Raw genomic sequence first — 22,858 nt, 5'->3', positions numbered from 1 at the left:
GGTCAGGTGATTCCTCAAGCAAGGGAAGTCCTAGAGACCCTAGGGTGTGAAGAGAACACCAGGTGATCTAAGGGAAGGATCCAAGAGCATAGACTAGGCTAGTCTATCCCATACCCCATCCCATCAATTTCCTTATCCAAGATAGATCTAGGCACCATGTGTCCAAATTTTTGGATCTCCTTTGAGCTATTAGAATCTTCTAAAGGATCTTTCTCTGATACTAATTATTGAACATCTTGAATATTGAGAGGGGAGGGGTAAATTAGTATTCCTCTAAATATATTAAAACTTTTAATCAACCATCCACATAACATAACTTAATTGCAAAATTAAAATGAAAAAGCAAATCACAATACACCACATAACACCAAAATTTATACATTTAAAACCCAAGACAAGGAAAACATTGAACATAATCAACTCTTAATATTATATAACCGACTGTAGAATACAAGGGTGTTTCACTACTAGAGGGTTCACTACCTAAAATATAATAGCTCACTGTCAAATTATGTCTTACAACCATTATTACAAAATTTTAAACTATTAAGATTACATCTATGATATGCATGAGATATAGTTCCACTATGGTGTGTAATCACTTTCATATTCATTGTACATAATCACTTTCACATTCACTATATATAATCACTTTCACATTCATTATAGTTCACATACAACTATGATATAATCAAGATCATGTTTATCCTTACCTAAGAAATTGTATATATATACCAAACTAAGTCTACTTCAAGTTGTTTTGATTGGAGGAAGTGTTGGCCCAAAAGCATATACATGCTACTACTACATTATTCCTACCATATCAGAGAGTTCAGACAAAACAAAAAATAACTTCTCCATGATCCAATGAATTGGAGGAATCACCAAAACAAACATATTGCCATCAATTCCAAAGAAGACCAAACCAAAACCTTCACATTACACTTTGCTAGTAAATAGGGCATGCATAATTACTAGATCCAAATTTATAGTAGAGCTTGTCAGACTCATACTAGACTCGTTTCTAGATCACTAAAACATCAATGATATCAATGATAACATTCTAACATCTTGAACATTTCTATTTACCTCCTCATTATCTATAGGAATAATTCTATGGGCTTCATTATTTAGAAAATCGACTATTGGTATCAAATCCATCTAGTGAGCTCTTTGGTGGAAAAACATCAAGTACATTATTTGACACAATTTAATCAAACTCCTCCAATAGATCTAATAATTGTATTGGTCTTTATATTCATCATCTTGAACTCTAGGAATCAATGCACAACATTTATTCTTGTGATTTATTAAATCCATGAATTTTTTATCATTAATTAAAGAAATTCTTGCACTACTACATACCTTTTCTTCCACTTCCTTCAAGGGCTTCAATATATTGTGAAATGCATTCTTTTTCAAGCAATCAATATTGGCATGCCCATCATGTACTTAATTGCAACCAAATTTACATTTCCTTGCCAATAATATATGGAAAGCATCCTTATGTATGATGTCACATAGTACTTCATCATAATAATTCCCAATCCTGAACTTCACTAAGTATTTCTCATTGACTGAAGTTGTATGGTCCTTCTGCAACCATGAAATCCAATATGGATTTGGAAGTCTCATTCTCTCTAACTATCAATTCTATCACTATGAATGACAATATTACAAGATTTATTGTCACATTTTTACCTTGTTTAAAATATTTTCTTCCTCTAAAATAAAGCTTTCTCTTGAATTAGTAATACTTCCTTTTTGAAAAGAAAATATTTTTTAATATCTTTAGAATATTTAGATTTAACATATTAATCTACATTTTCAACTTGTGCATAGCTTCCAAGTCTTATATTTGTCCTTCCTTGATTTTGTTGACACTTTTAAGCTAGATTTCCTTCTTCTCAACATTGGAAACACGTTCCTGTTGGAATAAATGAACATTGAGAGGGAGGGTGAACCAATGTTTTTATAATTTACAAACTTATCAAGCTAATTATGAAACTACCGAATACATGAGAAAGTAATTAAAGTACAAAAACATAAAGTATATAACCACACAACCATAACACCAAGCATTTTACATGGAAACCCAAAAAGTGAAAAAACATAATGGGATTGACTACCCACAATATTATTATATTATGGCTAGTAGTAGAACAAAATCACAAAAGTGGAATGCACTTGCATTCAAGATCACTTCCTTACTGGCTATTACTAAATGATTATAATGATAAATAGATTGATGTATAACATCTAACTATACCAAATTTCAGTTCTAGTTAGGCTCAGATTGACTTTGGCAACTAAGCTGATATTCTACTCTTTCACACACCGAAGAACCAAAATCTTCACCAAAATTATAGATTTTCTCACACAGACTTCCTTTGCACATAACACCCACCAAAATGACCAATCAAATCAATCTTGTACATCCACACCATCTAAAATAATCATTTACTAAGCCAAGCTCCAAAAACTACATAACACGGAACATGAAATGTGTATCACCAAGTCAGCTTAATCCATTCACAAATCCAAATGCGGAACAAAAAAATATGATAAAATTATTCCCATAATTTGTCCCAATGACCTCAAACATGATTGATCACTGAAATCATCCCAACAAATTCATGACACATGTTACACCAAAATAGATCTACTCTAACTGAATTACCAAATACTAGAGCTCTAAACTTGAACATAATTCAACAATGGATATCAGGATCATGAAGTAATCTGTCTTGAATGTCAAAATAACTACCTTGATCACCGCAACCAATCTATCATGCACCAATCTTCACTGGAATAGTGTCTCTTTCCAACAATCTCTCCCTTTGGCATTGATGGAAACACTTGTGAAAAATGAACTTAATGAACTATACACTCAATACTGCAAAACTTCAAAAATTTTAAACTCATCAAGAATATACAAGCTCCCCCTAAGAATTTATACCATTTCTCACTTTGTTTCTTTCCCCTTTTATAGTAATGCCAAAGACTTTGACAAAATTGATATACAAAGATACACATACCTGCTCAGAAAAACTTGAAGATCTCTGCAAAAATTATTCTAAGGGACAACAATGGTTATCCCATGCCTTCTTTAAGCTCTCCAAAATGTTTATCATCCCCTTGAAAAAGGTAGGCATGCATTTCTACTCCCCGTCTATTTGCCAGAATAGGCTTATTTAGTGTATCCTCACCATCCTCCATAATACTCATGAATGAATCTATCCAGGGAGTAATAAGATTCCTCACTTCTTACACCCTGCCAAAAATTGTTTCTTTTCTTGATTTTAACTCTCAATCTTATTCAATACACTCAAAACTTGGGGTTCAAAATTGCTAGCCAGAGCTGATTGTGGTGTGTATGACTATGATAATCTCGCTAGCTAAACTTCACATTCCCTTATTTTATTATCAATATATATAGTGAATTTGGGAAAAATTAGACACGACTTGTAGATATTATTGTCTTCATCAATTACATGCTAAATTATTTTCAGTGCAATAACCAAACTAAATCTATCATCCTCAATATCTTTAAAAATTGTTTTAACTTATTTGTATTGAATTGATTCAAAACTTAAACTTTTTGGCCTTCTCCAAAGAGTGAAAATTAGAACCAACAACATTTAGCAAACCCTTGAGCTTACTAGAGGGATCAGATGTATTCAGTTTGAAAGATGGCATGGTTTTATCCAACATATCTCCTGCCAATGATATTAACTCTTTATAAACAAAATAAGACTTAAGCAAGTCTTCGCTGACTTTGGCTTGAGCTAGAGTTTCCAATTTAAGTGCTTGAATATGAGATAATGAGCTTAGGTCTATAGTCCCTTGACCAAAATCATTTGAATCAACAACTTGTTTCCCTTTATCATCACTAGTATCTCTTGCCATTGTTGCTAGAGACTAATCTTCCTCCTTTCCTTTTTCTCCTACCTCTTTACTCTCATCCTTTCCAACTTTCTCACCACCCTCCTTATCTTTTTCAACATTCATTGTCTCATTAGTTACTTTTTCTGACATAACTTCTATAATTGGAGGTATCACTAGCACCATAATGATTATGAACTGGGGTCTGATCATTTGATTGACCTTATGAAATGAATTTCTTAGATGATTGATCCTTTTGTTTATCAGGGACAATGACATGAACTTCTAGAACAGGTGTGTCTTGAGATGGTTCTTTTGGATTCACATCAACTCTTCGATCTATCAAAAACTGTCTCAAAATTGTTTTAGTTTTCTTGGTTAGATCATCTATCTTGCCAGGCATAATCTTATTGACCCTCTTCTTACTTCAAGATCTATCCTTCATAAGCTTCAATAATCTTATAACTTCTCTAGAAATGATAGTAGATAGATTTACCAGCACATATTCCTTTATTCTTTCATCTTTTAAACTTGTTGTATGCCTTGTCACATCCAAAATGTCATACACACTTTTCAGAATCATAGATGCAAGTTCTATCAATGCCTTACTATAAACATCCATATATTCAACAATTGCTTCTTCAACTACCCTTTGATCTTTATCATAAAATTTTTCATAATGTGTAGACACATTTTTCAAATTTCCATCCTTGAGAAAATCATCAATTAATTCTTTCAGAGTCAATGGAGGTACTATTTCAAACATGTGCCTACAATCTTACCAGTTTTTTAGAATGACATCTATCTTGGATTTTTTCTTCTTTCTTTCTCTGGCTTTTCGAATGATTCAGGTTCTACTCTTGACTTCTTTAATTATTGAGCTCCATCGGGTTGTGGCTTTTTCCCCACTCTACTATAAGTGTCTATCTTTTTTACCTCCCTCACTACTTCATCAAATTCTATCAATATATCCTCAGCTGTGACAACAACATATACTCTTTGAGATTTCTCCTTCTTCATCTTTTCTGCCCCCACCAGTTGATGATGATGATTGACACTTTAGCGGAGGAACATGTTTCTTCATATCAAAAGTAGCTACAGACTAGGACTATCTTGGCTTGGCCTGCTTCAAAGGAATGGGAAAATGTTTAGTCTTCTTAGGCTTATCCATGTCTTCCTCCTTTAGAATGTTGCATTCCCTTTCCTTTTGCATAACCTCCATGGATATACCCATTTGTTCTGCTAGGACCTCTACCTCTTTCCATAATTTACTCTTCTTGATAGGTCCAGTAAACTTCTTGTGCAAATCAAGATCTTTTTCTTTATAGGTATTGAACCTATCTTCCTTATCATCCACCAGTTGACTAAGCAAATGTTGAGCATATGTATCAAGTGTGATAGCATCCACCTCATACTCCATTGGCATGATCCAAATAGTTATTGCCTCAACTTCCTCCATGTGGCATTGGTCATTATCAACCATAAAACAGATAGTTTTATCATACTTCTCAACAATTTCTTTAGGGATCATTTTGTTGGGATCCAAGAACACTAAGAGGGGGGGCTGAATTAGTGTTTTTTCGGAATGGAGAAATTTAACCTTATTAATACAACAACTTAGCAACTAGTAAACATAAAAGCATAAAACAATAAGAAACAATGGAACCACAAAGATGAAAACCATAACACAACAGATTTACGTGTGGAAAACCTCAAAGAGGAAAAACCATGGTTGAATTAGAGACCCACAATATCTATCCATTGATCAGATGAATAAATATTACAATAAAGGGCCTACACATGCAAGAAGGCCAACATCCTAGAGCACACTTCTTTTCAAAAAAGGATTCTCACTGACTACAGAGAAGATCGAACAATAATCCAGAATGAAGATTGAACTACAAGTATAACATCTCTCATGTCTGAGTACAGTTCTAGTTAAGCTCAATACCGGAGGGCTTAAACCTCTTCCACAAACCCAATTTGATCACCTATGATTAACCAAAACCTCTGCATATTTGTTCACATATAGATAATCCCATAATCCATACCATACATGATCTCATCGATTTATAAAGAGATCTTACATCAGATTTATACCAAATCAGGACCTAAACAGTTAGGTTAGACACCTAAAAAATAATACAATAAATTTATAACTTAAAACTGCAATCTAATGATCAACCAAGTTGTCCTAATACCGAAACAACATAATCCAATCAATGAATCCAACCGATAACACATTGGGAGAATCAACCCACATGTTACATAAACTAGTCCATAACCTAGCAAAATAACCACCTGACCTATAATAGGTCGCCATAAGCCAAATGAAACACCACAAACAACTGGAACAAAAACATGATAACCAGTAGCATCTAGATAACCTTATAGAATCCGCATCAATACCACTTATCGAATTCATCAAAAGATCTTAAACAAAGCTCTTTCGATAAAACCCTTACCAATAACCAAAAGGCTTACTAGAGAAAGTGATAGGTTCCAAATCATCAAATCCTGAACCAAATGAATGTGATACACATCAAGAACACATGAATAACCAATCCAAACCAATTTCGCAGACCAAAGCATACCGGATCAACATGATCTTATCAACCAAAAACCAATCATCCTACTAGGACCAACCAGATACTGGTAAAAAACCAAAGAAGCTAGTGTTGACATCAATGAAAACATCATTGCAACACATAATCAATTCCTCCAAATTTCCAACAATCTCCCCCTTTGGCATTGATGGCAATACTAGATGTGAAAAACATCCAAGCACCAAGAAATTCCAAACAAATCTCCCCCAATGAAAGACATCCAACAATCTCCCCAAGATGATATGACAATGAGGTTGTGAACCAAATATCTCTATATCAATTAACCATCCATAGACCTGAACCAAACTCCCCCAATGGGATACAACCAATCTGAAATTTTGTTCCTCCTCCTTGTGCCAATAATGTCCCCCTTAGAATGATATCTCTTTTAAGCTCTATTTTTTCACATAAATATCTCTCCCCCTAATGTATATAACTCCTTAAGTTTTTCACATGAATATCTCTCCTCCTTTGACATCAATGCTAGAAATCTAACATAAATGTCAAAGAAAAATCATAAATCCTTTGAACCATATAGTTGACTACTCGCTCTGAGTAGTATCACCAACACATCAATCCACAATGAATGATAGCTCTGATAATGCGTACCCGACTGATGCCAAATAGCATCAATTAGGTTTCTACCAGAGGGGCAAAAACCCCAACCTATCAAATGATTCCGCAAACCAATTTGACTTCTTTTTCTTCCACCTACTACTTCAAAAAATTATACTTGATAAAAATAGCGGATTCTTTGATATATCAATAGCAGTAGCGTTATTACAATGAATACTACTAGTACATTACAATCCATCTTTATATCCTTTAACATTTGCTTCATCCATAGAACCTGTGTACAATTAGTAGTAGCAACAATAAACTCAGCTTCAACAGTAGATAAAGAAGTATATGACTAATTCTTGTTGATCCATGAAATAATATTATTTCCAAGAAAGAAAGCTTCACTAGATAAGCCTATCTAGTTACCTATATCTCTATCCCAATCCACATCTGAACATGCTCAAGGTGTAAATTCATCATAAAACAAAAACCATACCAAAAAATCCTTGAAATATCTGAAAAATCCTAGCTACCAGAGAAAGGATTCAACAAAATCAATTCCTTCATTTTGAAAATATCCATTGCAAACCAATCAAGCCTAGGTCCAATAACATCCAAGTCCATGTGTTTTCCTTTGCTAACTGATCCAATTCCTCTTCCATATCTTTCATCCAACATTAATCCTTACAAGCTTCAATAAATGATGTCGGTACAATTAAAGAAATTAAGCATACCTTATCAATTGACAACCTTCTTATTGTCCAATTATCTGATCTTCTGAATGATTCAGCCTTACATACCTAGGAGTCTTCTGACATTTTGTTCCTCTTTCCTAATCTTCAGTTATTGTTGAATTTTTTGATACTACTAGAGTAACTAGTTCAACATTCTATTTTGGTATAGGTGTTACTTGTTCAGTTATGATCATTTCCACTATCGGTTTTTGCTCACAAGTTCTTATTTGACTTCTATTCATCTCATCCACCTTGACATTAGTGCTCTCCATAATTCTCTGCAATCTTTTGTTATAATATCTATATGCTTTGATTTTATTAGAGTGACCAAGAAATATTCCTTCCTTCGGCACATCTACAATCAAACTTCCAATTCACTACTAGAGATTCTGAAATACTTAGTTGTAGATATATGACCAAATCATAACTCATAAAGTGACTTATCGGTATTCCAAAGTAGATCCAAGATCCAACAAATCTTTGTCGGTTAACCTTCAATTTGACTTCCAAATGTATGAAATAGGCTTTCAGACCACTACCAAGGGCATTGCAAGATCTATCATCAATTTGCCTCCCACTAAGGCAAATGCCTTAGTTACTGGATGAATTTCCTATTGGTGTAGGAAAATTCTTCTCTATCGATTGAGTTATTGGGGTATATCCTTCAGCCAAATGAACATCTAAGGAAATTGATTCTATCGTTTGAGCCTCAAACTTGATAACTAAATTATTCTCATGCTCCTTCCAAATATCATCAACCTTTTTCTTTCCCTTCTTATTAGATTTATCACTTCCTACCGGTAGGTTCTTGCTTCTACAAAATTTAGCAATATGTCCTACTTTGTTGCATGCATAACAAGTGACATTGTTCTTCTAAATTCATTTACTGTAACCTTTACCATTACTTGACCTGCATTGATTAGCCATATGTCCAAACTTTACACATGCATGACATTTCACATTCATTCTACAATATTTTGTCCTATGAACATACTTCTTATAGTTTGAACACTGATCAAGAACTGCATTATTATTCTGATTTTCTCTCATTCTACATGTCTTGCCATAAGACAAAATTTATTGCAAATAAAACATCTACCATTAAAATTATGTGCATTGGGTTGCCTTACTGCTGACCTGTGATTTCGGTTGACTTTCTAACCCAATATGTTATCCCGATTTGCAGTTCTGAAGCTTTCTCCATGCTCAAATCCAAGCTCTCTAGTGTCTCTAGTGTCCCTTTGATCCTTCAATAATTCATCAAGCTTAGTATAACTAACCTTTAACTTATCTTTGTATTCATTTGCAACATCCATATCTCCTCTTAGGACTGTTACAATTCTTTCCAATTCTTCCTCATTATTTTGTGATTGCACCAATTCTATTCTCAACACATCATTCTCATGAACCAACTAGATGCATTCTTCAGATCTGTCTCTCAAAGATCTACCAAGGTTTTCTTCATTCATCTTTCGGTCTTCAATCTCCTTGTAAATACTCATACTTAGGGCTTGCATTTCATTTTTCATGACAACATTCACTTGAATCAGCTTCTAATATTTTTATTTAAGGGCATCTTTCCCTTCATTATCCTGATTTTGTAGAAGTTCCTTCCTCCTAGCTTGAATAAATGATAGCCTCTCCTATAGGATAATAATTAATTTTTTTGTATAATTTAATTAATCTTGTAACTTCAAGTTCTTCATCCTTTCAACATCATAATCTTCAAGTGCTACCTTAAGTTGTTTCTCTATACTCATTTTCATGAATTATGGATTTAGAATCTTCCTCAAGTTGTTAGACTTACTCCAAGGCACCAAGCTTTGATACCAATTGTTGGGATCCAAGAACATTGAGAGGGGGGGTGAATCATTTTTTTTCCAGAATGGAGAAATTTAACCTTATAAATACAAAAACTCAGTAATTGGTAAACATAAAAGCATATAACAATAAGCAACAACGCAACCACAAAGATGAACACCATAACACCACAAATTTATACATGGAAAACCTTAAAGAGGAAAAATCATAGTGGGATTGGAGACCCAAAAGATCTATCCACTGATCAGATGAATAAATATAATAATAAGGGGCATGGACATGCAAGAAGGCCTACAGCCTAGAGAACATTGGTCATCACAAAAGGAGTCTCACTGACAATAGAAAATATCAAACAACAATCCAGAATGAAGATTGAACTATAGGTATAGCATCTCCCATGCCTAAGTATAGTTCCAGATAAGCTCAATAATAGAGGCCTTAACTCTCTTCCACAAACCCAATTCGTTCATCTATTATCGACCAAAACCTCTGCATATGATTACAATATTGTTTACATATAGATAATCCCATAACCCATACTCTACATGATCAAATCAATCTACAAAGAGATCTTACATCATATTTATACCAACTCGAGACCTAAACAATTAGGTCAGTCTCCTAAAAGATAATACAATAAATTTATAACTTAAACCCACATTCTAAAGATCAACCAAATTGGCCTAAGAATGAAATAACATAATCCAATTAGTGAATCCAACCGGTAACATATTTGGAGCATCAACCCACACGTTACATAAATTGGTCCATAACCTAGCAGAATAACTACCAGACCTATAATAGGTCACCATAAGCCAAATGAAACATCACGAACAACTGGAACATGAACATGATAACCATCAACATCTGGATAACCTTCTAGAAGCAGCACCAACACCACTTATTAGATTCATCAAAAGATTCTCAACAAATCTCTGCTGGTAAAACCCTTACCAGTAACCAAAAGGCTTACTAGAACAAGTGATAGCTTCTGGATCATCAAATCCCAAACCAACTAAATAAGATACACATCAAGAACACATGAATAACTAATGTAAACCAATTCCATAGACTAAACCATACCGAAGCATACAAGATCAACATGATCTTATCAACCAGAAACCAATCATCCTACTAGGACCAACTGGATACCAGTAAACATCCCAAGCAGCTAGTGTTGACATCAATGATAAAAATCATTGCAACACATAATCAATTCCTCCAAATTGCCAACACAATTCCCTATTATGCATTGTGGCTTGAAAGGATTTGAAGTATCCCCACAAAGAAGATTTCTAAGAAACAATATCACCTAAACCCTAAAATCCTTGCTTGATTTGAACAGCCGTCAGTTTACAATATCTCCACTAAATCTTTCCAATACATGGGATTTCATTTAGGAAATAAAGTTTTAAGAAAACAATGAAGGACCCAAACTTGAATACATGTTTCTTGTCTTACTTAATCTTCTTCAGATTGTTGAATAGCTCACTAAGAAGAACTAAACAAATATAATACCTTTTGCCTTCCTTTAGCATCTCATAGGCTGCAAATATAGCAGTGTTGGATATAGAATTTTGCTTGCTAGATTAATATACCTTATATCTAGTCACCATTGAGGCAAATCTAACATTGTACTCTATGATATCATTGGTAGTCATCGATCAACTATTATATTGAGATCTGGTAACCTTTGTTACCATTGTATTTTGTACTTTCCTCAATCAAAGGACCTCACCAGTTGCATTTAAACAGGTCACTACTTCAATGGCTTGCTTGGTGATCTTATGAGGTCAGTCCAACCACATGAATTGATCATGGATTCATCTTAGAATCTACTGGACCCATTCGGGTTTGTCGAACATCGGGAAATGAATGAATTTGATGAAACCCTTATTGTGTAGTGACTTGAATTGTGGCTTCAAATTTCCCATAGTATCCATGATATGCTTGGTATGAAGTGTGAGCATATTTTCATTTCCAATATCTTCAATGTTGTAGTGAATTTATGCCCTAATATCTTTATTGTGAACTATGCAACATGGGACAGAAGAAAATGCACCTTCCAAATCATCTTTAGTGGATTTGAATGGGTGCCTTTTAAATATTGCCTTTGCCCTCTCAGTAATTTTGAACAACAATGTAGACACAATGCCAGATACATATGTCGATACCATTTTGAAATAAGGGTATGAACAAATAGCTCACAAACCAAAAATACCATTTGATTCTCAACCAGGTGCTTGAAATCAATGACTGATTGCTACAAGCTTGGTTTTAGCTATTGAAACTCTTTCACTCTACTACTTTGTTCTTTTCTCTCATTTACATTGTGAAGAATGAGCTATTGAAATGAATTTCTATCCACCAAAATCCTAATTTTAAGTTGTTATAAATGCACAACCCTAAAGGCTTCTGGATGCTCTACATTTTATGAATTCATTCATTGGAATCTCAAACCACCATGAATCTTTCAGATAAAAATTGTACAGTTAATATTCATGATCTACAACCATCCTCGACTAGTTATAGACCTTCAAAAGGGGGTTCTAAAGATTTGGCTAATAATCTTCCCCCTAAGGCCAAAATGCTTTAGTTACCGGATCGGGTTCCAACACTGGAATGAGGTGTGGAGCCATTTACTGAATTAGGATATTCTTTCTTCACCCACATCTTCTTATTTTGATCTTTGATCTCTTCCACTTTAGCTTTTCCTTTTCCATTTGATTTATTATTATCTACTAGAGTATTCCTACTTCTACAATTTCTTGCAATATGACCAGATTTGTTGCATGTAGGACAAACAACACTTCTTTGCATATGCCTAAAGTTAATCTATTTTGGTCTCATCCTGTATTGGTTAGAAATATGCCCAAACATTCCACAAGCATAACATCTCTTATTTTGAAAGTTGTTCATCACTATTCTGCACATGTTTGACTTGTGACCAAAATTGTTGCATATGAAACATTGATCAATAAAGGTAAGACCATTGTTCATCATATTATTCATCATCCCATTACTCATCCTAATTCTGCATTGACTTGCCATGTGACCAAATTTACCACAAAAAAACATTTACCATTGAATTTTTAAGCATTAGGTTGTGTTACTAGAGGTTTCTTATTTTTTTGGTTGATGATTTCTCTGACAAAAATAAAAGAATTCTCTTCCTTGAAAATCCAAGTCCTCACATGTCTTTCCCATGTCTCTAACTTTCCAACATCTCATCCAAGCAGGTTGAACTAGCTTTGAATTTTTTTTGTACTCAATAGCAGTAGTCATCTTATCTGTCATAATTATGATATGCCTTTCAAGCTCTTGTCCATCATTCTTTGTTTCCACCAATTCAGGCTTCAATTGATCATTCTCATATGTCAATCTACAAAATTCATTAGATGTATCCCTTAGTGACTCAGTTAGGGTTTCTTTATTCTTCTTCTAGTCTTCAATCTCCTTTGTTAGTTTCATTACAATGGATTGCATATCATTCTTCAAAACTGTGTTCTCCCTAGCCAACTTCTCACATTCATCTGTCTTGTCATAAGGTTTGATTGTCAACACTTTTTTCTCCTTTCTCCTTTAGCTTATCCTTAAACTCCTTTCTCTTCTCTCTATAAGTGCTCAGTTGATCTTTTAATGTCTCAATGAAGTCTTCATCTATATTTAGATTTCTTTTTAGGGATCTTACTTCCTTTCTTGCTGCATCAAGATCTTCAAGTGCCACACTAAGTTGTTTCTTCAAAATAGAGTCCATTGATTCAATCTTTTGAATCTTCCTCAAGTTGTTAGGTTTATTCTAAGGAACAAGGCTCTGATACCAATTATTGAAATCAATGAACACTATGAGAGGGGGTGAGTTGGTGTTTTATAATTTGCAGACTTATCAAACTGATTCTTAAACCATCAGATGCATGAGAAAGTAATCAAAGTGCAAAAACATAAACTAAACAATCACATAACCATAACACCAAGGTTTTTACATGGAAACCTGGAAAGTGAAAAACCATGCTGGGATTAAGTACCCACAATATTATTATACTATGGCTAGTAGTAGAACAATATTACAAAAGTGGAAAGCACTTGCTTTCAAGCTCACTGTATAGTGCTCACTACTCAATTGAAAAAGAGATACAACCCAAAGGAAGGCTCACTTCCTAATAGACTATTGCTAAATTATTACAATTATAAATGAACTGAAGTATACCATCTGACTATGCCAAAATATAGTTCTCGTTAGGCTCAAATTGATTCCAACAACTGATCTAATATTCTGCTCTAGCACACATCAGAGAAACAAAATCTTCACCAAACTTATAGGTTCACTCACATGGACTTCCTTTGCACATAACACCCACCAAAATGATCAACCAAATCAATCTTATATATACACACCATAAAAAAAAATTGTTTACTAAGTCAGATTCCAAAAATTGTATAACACTCAACATGAAATGTGTATCACCAAGTTGGCTTAATATTATCACATATACAAATGCAGATGAAAACAAGATGATAAATACTTCCTATAAGTTGGCCCAATCACCTCAAATACAAAACTAATCACCAAAATCATCCCAACAAATATGCGACACACGTTACACCAAAATAGATCTACCCTAATTGAATTATCGGATACCAAAGCTCTAAACTTGCACATAATTCAACACCAGATATCAAGATCATGAAGTAATCTGTCTCAAACCTCAAAAAAATTGCCTTGATCACTGCAACCAAAAATACATCACTGAAATCAAGATGTGCACTATGATCACCAATTACTGTGTTCCACCTATTGGAATCCAATAACACTAAGAAGGGGGGGTGAAATCAGTGTTACACCAAAACTATTAATTTTAGCCTTATAAAACATGGATACACCAACTGGTATACTAGTACATATAGAATTAAAAGAAGTAAAGAAACCAATAAGACAATCACATAATTGGGAACCATAACACACCTAATTATACGTGGAAAACCTCAAAGAGGAAAAACCATGGTGGGATTTGTGACCCACAATATCAATCCACTGGCCATATGAAGAGATATTACAAAATAAAAGGGGGCCTTGTAGGAAGGCTTACAACCTAGAGCACATTGTTCAATCATAAAAGGAGCCTCACTGATTACATAAAAATCCATACTGCAATCTAGACAAGTGTTGAACTATTAAGATATCATCTTCTATGCTAGAATACAGTTTTGGTTTAAGCTTTGTCTGTTCTAGTCTAAAACCCTAAACCTTTTACTAGAATAACCCTTTCATGAATATTTTCACATACATAATCTCTCTGATATATTTTGCATCATATTACATTCACATATCCATAATCTCCTATTTTTTGAATATTTCAAAATGATCTAATCCAACTGACCTATATACCTTATACAATTTTCATGCCTTATGTCAGCTTACAAAGATATATACAATATCAAATTACATATTGATCAGATAACATAAATGCATAAGTATTAAAACCAATTGTTGCTATCGGATCTAAGAAATGTCAAGCTCCAATACCGATAACCTTTTACTAAACCATGTCGGCCTGCATTGTCGGTAACCAAAGAAATCCTTCTGTCCTTTCGGTGTTGGTGCCGATGCTAGTACACAACTAAACCAAAACATGAAGTTGGAATAAGATAACATATTGTGATCAATGAAAACATAATGAAACCAACCAATTGAGTGTCAATTTCCAACATCTCCCCCTTTGGCATTGATGACAACACTCATTTGAAAAATGGTCAAGGTTTCATCTGCCGATTTCATCCTACCTACTCCCCCTGAGATGAATATTCATTAATGAAAAATACTCAACATTTTCATATCTACATAACTCCATAAGTCCCCCTAATGTGTACAACTCCTATTTTTCACATCTATACTACTCCCCCTTTGACATCAATGCCATCAAAAATTCTAAAAAGAATGTCAAAGATGCAAAAAGAACTGTACAATGAATATCCCAAAAATATCTTACCACAACTTAACAAATTTCAAAATTACCAGATAAGCCTTCTCCAATAGCTCAATATAGGTATCCCAACCTAGTTTTGAAGTACTGGAAATAGATACAAGTCCACTTAATATATGTGCAAATGACTCTTTCTCATTTACCTTTGTCGGTGTGGGCTTTCCCACCATATCCATACACTCTTTCTTATGTACACTGAGTGAATCCAACCAGGGACTCACCAAGCCTCTCTGACTTCTGGCTCTTCTTATAATTTTGTCTCTTTCCTTCTCAAGAACATAAATTTGGTTTTCCAAAATCAAAATTTTACCATCAATGGATGTAGTCAATGAAGCCAGCTAGTCAAAAGAATTAGCTATATTTGCAATTTTCTCCTAAAGTTCTTTTATCTTTTTATCCACATTAGTTGTAAGTATATCAGTGTTACAACATACCCTATAAATATTTGTGCATTTCTTGAGAAATGTTTCTATTAGTTTCAGCTTCTCATCAATCTTTTTCTTCTCAGATTCAATCACCTAATCAAATGCAGCCATCATCATGAGTTCAGTAGAACTCATCTATGTTATATTTTTCTTTTCAACCTGTGAGGTGTCAATTGACAATAATGATGGACCAACTACTGGCTCCCTATTGGATTCCCTTTTCTTCTCCTCTGAAGATTTATCTTTTATAGCTTCCTCACTTGCACGGATGGCTTCACCACTTGGTGTTGTTTGTGTAACTATCAGTTCCTTTGCAGGAACTGTAACCTCAATGTGTAGATTTGTAGCTAGAGGAATTTTATTGTCAATATTAGTATCCTATACAACATTAACTTTTTCACTCTTTGGATTAGCCACTATCTCAATATTTGTTTGTACATTTGTATCAACCAAGGGATTGATTTCCACTATCTTAATGTTTTTCAGAACTAAGGGTGAAGTACCCATAATTCTCTTTCCTTTTCCTTCAACGGAGGTATCTATAATGTGTGTCTTAGATTCTGGTAAAGTAAAGAATCCTATGTTCTCTTCAAAGAACTTAACCCATGCTTTTTGAGTTTCCTTTATTATTTCATTTACCCTTCCTAGCATCAAATTAGTTATCTATGTTTGCTATTAAAAAAATTTCTATCTTCCACCTCAAGTGTCTTTTCCATTTCATCTAGAGCAATAGTAACACAAACAAATAACAACTCTTGAATTTTAATATGCTTATCTTCTTGCATAGATGATAGTCTTCTAGAATCTAACATATTATACAACTCAGCTGATATTTGATTTTCAATTTCTATTAAGGATTTCTTATAAATATCCAAGTATAATAAGACTTCTTCCTCTACCTCTCTTCTTTCATCATCCTCTAAATGATCATAATAAAACCGTACATTCTTTAACATGTCATCCTTAGTGATTTCATTTACTAATTATGGACATGTTTTAGGTGGAATGATATTCACATTACCAGATTGAATAGCTGTATTAGTGTCATTCTTCTTCTTCTTCTTTGCATTTTCAGATGCAGCTAAAGGTGTTGCCTTTGGTACTTTCTTCTATGCTGGTATTTTGAATGTAACCTTCTTAACTAGTTGCTTTTTAGCTTCAACCTTTATTTCCCCTATTTTCTTCCTTACAACCCTCTTGAATGCCAATGGTGTGTCATCCTCAGGATTCAGACTCTGCTATAACATGCTCAATGTGTACTTCTGGATTCTTCCTCTTCCTGCCTTTCTCTGAGACAACATCAATTAATGCCTTAATGTCCTATCTACCCCAACTATAATGATAATAATAATACCTCTAATTGAAATCTCAATCCAAAGTTTGGACATTCATAAGGTAGAGTTTATTATTTTCATGGCTGGTGTTCATTTAGTTATCAATCTAGGAATGTAAAACTTGAAATAGGTCTATAATATATATGCACTAAGATCCTTAAATGATTGTTTTTCATTACTGCAGTAACTAACATTATGCAGAAAGGAAAGGCAGGAATGGAAATCATAAAAGGCTCCATGAAAGCTTCACAAAACATTGCTAAAATGATCTAATGAAAATAACAAAAATCACACCGTTCTGTCTTGGCTGCAGGAACAATCAATGGATATATTTCCAGTGGCTATAGGAACAATCTAGTCATGAACTTCTACTGCAACTAAGTAAAAACTAACTTCAATGATCATAAATACAAGATTACTCACCAAGTGAGCCCCCTTGGATGAGTGATATCAAACTCCCAACAAAGTATTATTAATAGATTAGAACAACATATTCTTATTCATTTCTTCCAGAAAATGATTACATATTCTAAAAGAGAAAATTCAGAATGCTTGACAAAACTCTTCTTAATTCCTTTCCATCTTGTCTAACTCTAAGAAAGAAGAAAGAGCTTATTATAAAGAAAAGATCAACTACAATGGACAACTCAAGTTACACCCAGAAGAAGAGGTGGATAATTGTTAGATGAAGGAGATAACTGAGAGCTTGGCTACAAGAACCATGGATCTGAAACCAAACCACAATATTTGCATGCCAAAGCGATATTTTGTGAATTCAATATGCACCAGAGTTAAACTCCCATGGTAAAGTATAACTGCTCTGATTATGATATACATTGTGCTTTCTCGAATCCCCTTCAGTTTGACCTCTAGTTATCTGAACGTGATTCTCTAGTCCTTAGGTGCGAAAGAAAATCATCCACCACAGCATCAATTATTATCTGCACTAAAACAAAAATAACATACAAGGACATGCATATGTATCTTACTCAATTAATGCATTCATTAACTCACATATGACATTATCCTAAATAATTTGTATATCACAGGGAAAAATCATTTGACTGCAACAATAAATTGGCATGGCTGCAGGAATTAACCGACAAAGTTCAAACATGATTTCTTAAGTTCACTTTTAAAACATGGATTACATATAGTCAATTCACAATACTTTGCTATCACAATGCAACCCAAAAGATACCAAAAAACCTAAGAGTCATGATAAAAAACATGTCAAAGCATCAACTTATCATGCCCTCCAACTTTAAGGGTTTGCTGCTCCTACAGCAAAAGGAAAATTTTTTATTTTTGGTGAAACTCTGAAATCACCAACAATGTCCTGTCTGATTCTCTTGGAAGGAAAATTCTAATAGAATCCTTTCATTTTCTCCAACCTGGACCATCTAGCTATTTCTTCTACAACTACATCATAGTTCTGTTCTATTGGTTGGCATGCCAAAAGTGGCCACATAAGGATCGGAGGCTGAAAGATTAATGGCAACTAGTTATTGGATTTCTCCCTACCTAGCTGTATGTATCTGGAGGCTCCTTGTATGGCTGCATGAAAATTCTGTAATGAGTAAGGTTCTCTTAGTTTTAAATGATCTGGTAGATGATTCTAGTGTTGAGTTAGCCCTTCTAGTGTGATTGTACTATGGGTCTAAACCAAATGCTCATACGCTTGATAAACTTCCTCTCTCATTGGAAGTACTATCTTACTAACATCATCTCTTATTAGCAACTTTTGCCAATCATAATACAGAACCCTAGGTGCTTCTGATTCCCTCGTCAATGGCAATTGATAGTCAAGTTCCAATTTTTCAAACTCTCTGGCTTGTGGTCCTATGATCATCTCATTTTGGATCCATGATATTAAAGCTCTGAGATGGATATCCCCAATATATAATAAATGATTTCATTCTCTATCTTGGGGTACAACATAGTTATGTAAATATAATTCACATAACAAATTCCTTACAGCATGTGGGGAGGTTTGATAAGCATGATAGAATTCCTCAGGCATTTCCAAGGATGGATTAAGGTCCCTAATAATGCGGTTTAGTCTGAAATTCAAATACCGCTCTTTCAAATGTACTGCATAAATTCTTGGGGGTGCCCTACACTACATTATCTCAGGAACCATACCATAAATCTCTTCTACCTTAGCTTCCAATTCTTTAATTCTATTATCTTTCTTTTCAATCTCTTTTTGTTGCTTATTAATTATCCCCTGCAACCTATCCTTCTCTATTTCCCATTGCCTAAAAAAAGTTAAAGCAATTGATAAACTAGTTAGGGATGAAGGAGGTCTAATAGGTTCTACCTTAGACCATGGGATTTCTTCAATAAACTCCTCATTCTGAGTTGACATATCTCCCACATTTTCTTTAGGTTGCTATAGAACATCATCAACAATCTCTTCACATTGCAATGCCACTGAAGCAAGATTTTCTAGCTTATCCATTACAACTTCTTCTTGAATTTCCTCTTCCATAGGGTTTTCTTGCATTTCCTTCTCTACATCATCTTCTTCTTCCAAACTTTCTACTACAATAACCTATGCTGGATTACTCATAGGTTGAGTCTTCTGTGTCCTCCTTCTTGTTCTCCTTACATACACTTTTGAAATAGATGCAAGAGTTTTTATTTTTGCTCGACGCCTCTTGGTTGTAGGAGGAATATGCACTTCATGTGGGCGAATAACAAATTCTTCATCTGATTCATCCTTTTCCAATTATTTTCCTTCCCTTTGCAAAACAGGTGAATCTATTTGAAGAGAGGTAGAGGGTTGTCCTTCGATTGACTCTGCTTCAATATTTCCTTCCATAATAATTGTGGCTCCTTTAGCAACTAGTAAACCCTCATCTTCACTAGAAAGATCTTCTGCAACAATCTCTTCTTGAGCTGGTGGATTATTCACAATAGGGGCTTCATCAACCCTAAATTGCAGAATATCCTCAAACACACCCCATTCCATTTGTGAAACATCTCTTAGGGACCACTATACAAGCAACTTAACCAGTCCATGATGGCTAACATAGCGATTTCCATATTTTCTAGTCTCCTTAGCACTTATAAAAATGAGATGATACAAGAAATTTGGGACATTAACTCGCCGGCCATGACACAGATGACTAAGTAACTTAAAATGAGGTGAATGTAGATTTAAATACCGTCCTTTACATGTAATATATTTCATAATATATAGAGCTACCTGAGGCCAATGTGCTGGTAAAGAAACCCTTCTAGTCCCTTGTCTATCCACCATTAAGGGTCTATCAATGGAAATTGTGAGCTCTACTCTGGCACTCCTCCCATCTTTTGATTTTGGAAAGAGTTCTCCTTCCTACAACAACCCTATGACCTCTACAATTCACTGCTCCATAGAAATTACCCTCAAACCTTTAACTATAGCTGCTCCTTCATCAAAGGAATGCATAAATTCCGAAGCTATTTCATCGTTGAAATCTCTGATTTTCAAGAAATAATCCAGCTAGTCATGGTTTCAGAAATAATGCTCATAGACAACATCCTACAGCAACCCTTCATGGACCATTGGTTCATGGCGAATTAGATCACCACCCATCTTTTACTCTGATACATCCACAACTTCACCAAAATGTTTGACAGTTTCACAAAAATGAAAATCTACATATCTTAATTTTGGCGGCAGACCTTATTATTCACTTGCATGAAATAATAATCATCATAAGTAATGTCAATTAGGAAATCAATTCGGGATATAAAAAAAAACTGATCATAAATCTTATTGGTAAAAAGGACCATAAAGTACCCCCCCACCCAACTTAACCTAGCACGTGTCCACACAGGCTGATGAGATTTTGGGTTTGGAGTGGATTTAAACAAGATAAAAAAATCATAATGAACTAATAAATGCATAATTAAAATAAAGTACAATATACATGTACCTACAATTGGGCAAAAATGATGGCTAAATGAAATGAAGTGATAGGTAAGAAAGTGGAATGGAATGTAGTGGATGAAATTTTATGTACGGAGAACAATATTCCCATACAAATATTTTATTATGATACAGTGAATAAGTTCACTACAGAAGTTGTAGGAACATCACCTTTATCAACATTCTCAAGTGCAACAGGAAGCTCATGAATTGATACCGAATCATTGGCATTTGCTGCAAGAACCTTGTCATTTGCTACAGGAACTTTTATTTCATTTTGGGGAGAAAACTGCTATAGGAACTCTTCTTTAGTAGTTGGCTTGTGATAAAGTTGTAATCGGTGTCCATTCACTAAGAGATTAAATTGAACAGGATCTATTATGGACAACCAGACTACTCCATTCTGAAAATCTTCTTCTACCTCATAAGGACCTAACCACCTTGTTTGGAGTTTTCCCATAGAATCCTTATATCTAGAATCATATAGGAGTGCCCAGTCACCAACTTTGAATTTCTTTTCTCTGATATATTTATCATGCCATCTGACTCTTTGATTTTGAATCAATTATGTCTGTTGAATACCTATCTTCCTCCATTCATCAAGAGTATTTAACTGTTGAATGCGTTCTTTCTGTGCTTCAGACAATGTAATATTCAGTTGTAGAGTTGTTCTCAAGGTTTTATGCTCAAATTCAATAGGAATCATTGTTGTTTTGCCAAAAACCATCTCAAAAGGTGTGAATCCAATTGGTGTTTTCCATGTTCTATATGCCCAAATTGCCTCTGAAAGTCAATGAGACCAATCTTTCTTGTGGATAGACACTGTTTTTGTAAGAATAGCCTCAAGCTCTCTATTGGTAACTTCTACTTGTCCATTAGACTATGGATGATATGGAGTAGATTTCCCATGTCTTATATTGTATTCATTGACCAAAGCTTTTATCAATGTTGATGTAAATTGAGGTCCCTGATCTGAGACAATTTCCCTTGGTACTCTGTACCTTGTAAATATTTCTTCATAGAGAAACTCAGCCACCTTATTATCTCTTGCATGTTGCATAGCTCTAGCTTCTACCCATTTTGTCACATAGTCTGTACATACCAAGATATAATATTTGCCATTAGAAGGTGGATCAATGGGGCTAACAAAATCTAATCCCCACTTGTCAAATGGTGTAACAGATATTTGAGGATATAGTGGCATCTTATCAGATTTTGTAGCTCTACCCATTTGCTGACATCTATCACATTTCCTTGTGTACTAAGCTGCATCCTTATGTAATGTAGGCCAATAGTAATCGGTATTGAGTATTTTTAGTGTTGTCCTTTTGGTAGCAAAATGACCTCCACATGGCTCATCATGACATGCATGAAAGATGTCATATGTTTCATCTTCTCTGACACATCTTCGCATGAATTGATCAGGTCCAGTATAAAATAGACAATCAACAATCCATGAAAAGTTAAAATTTTTTTTGACTAGCAACCTTCTTTCCTTAAGAGAAAAAGAAATTGGCATCTTAGCTGCAACTAAATAGTTGGCAATATCAGCATACCAAGGAGTATGAGCCTGTATGAGAAACAAATTT

Source organism: Cryptomeria japonica, chromosome 5 (assembly GCF_030272615.1).
Source record: "Cryptomeria japonica chromosome 5, Sugi_1.0, whole genome shotgun sequence".
Classification (NCBI taxonomy): domain Eukaryota; kingdom Viridiplantae; phylum Streptophyta; class Pinopsida; order Cupressales; family Cupressaceae; genus Cryptomeria; species Cryptomeria japonica.
This window is presented reverse-complemented; position numbering follows the sequence as displayed.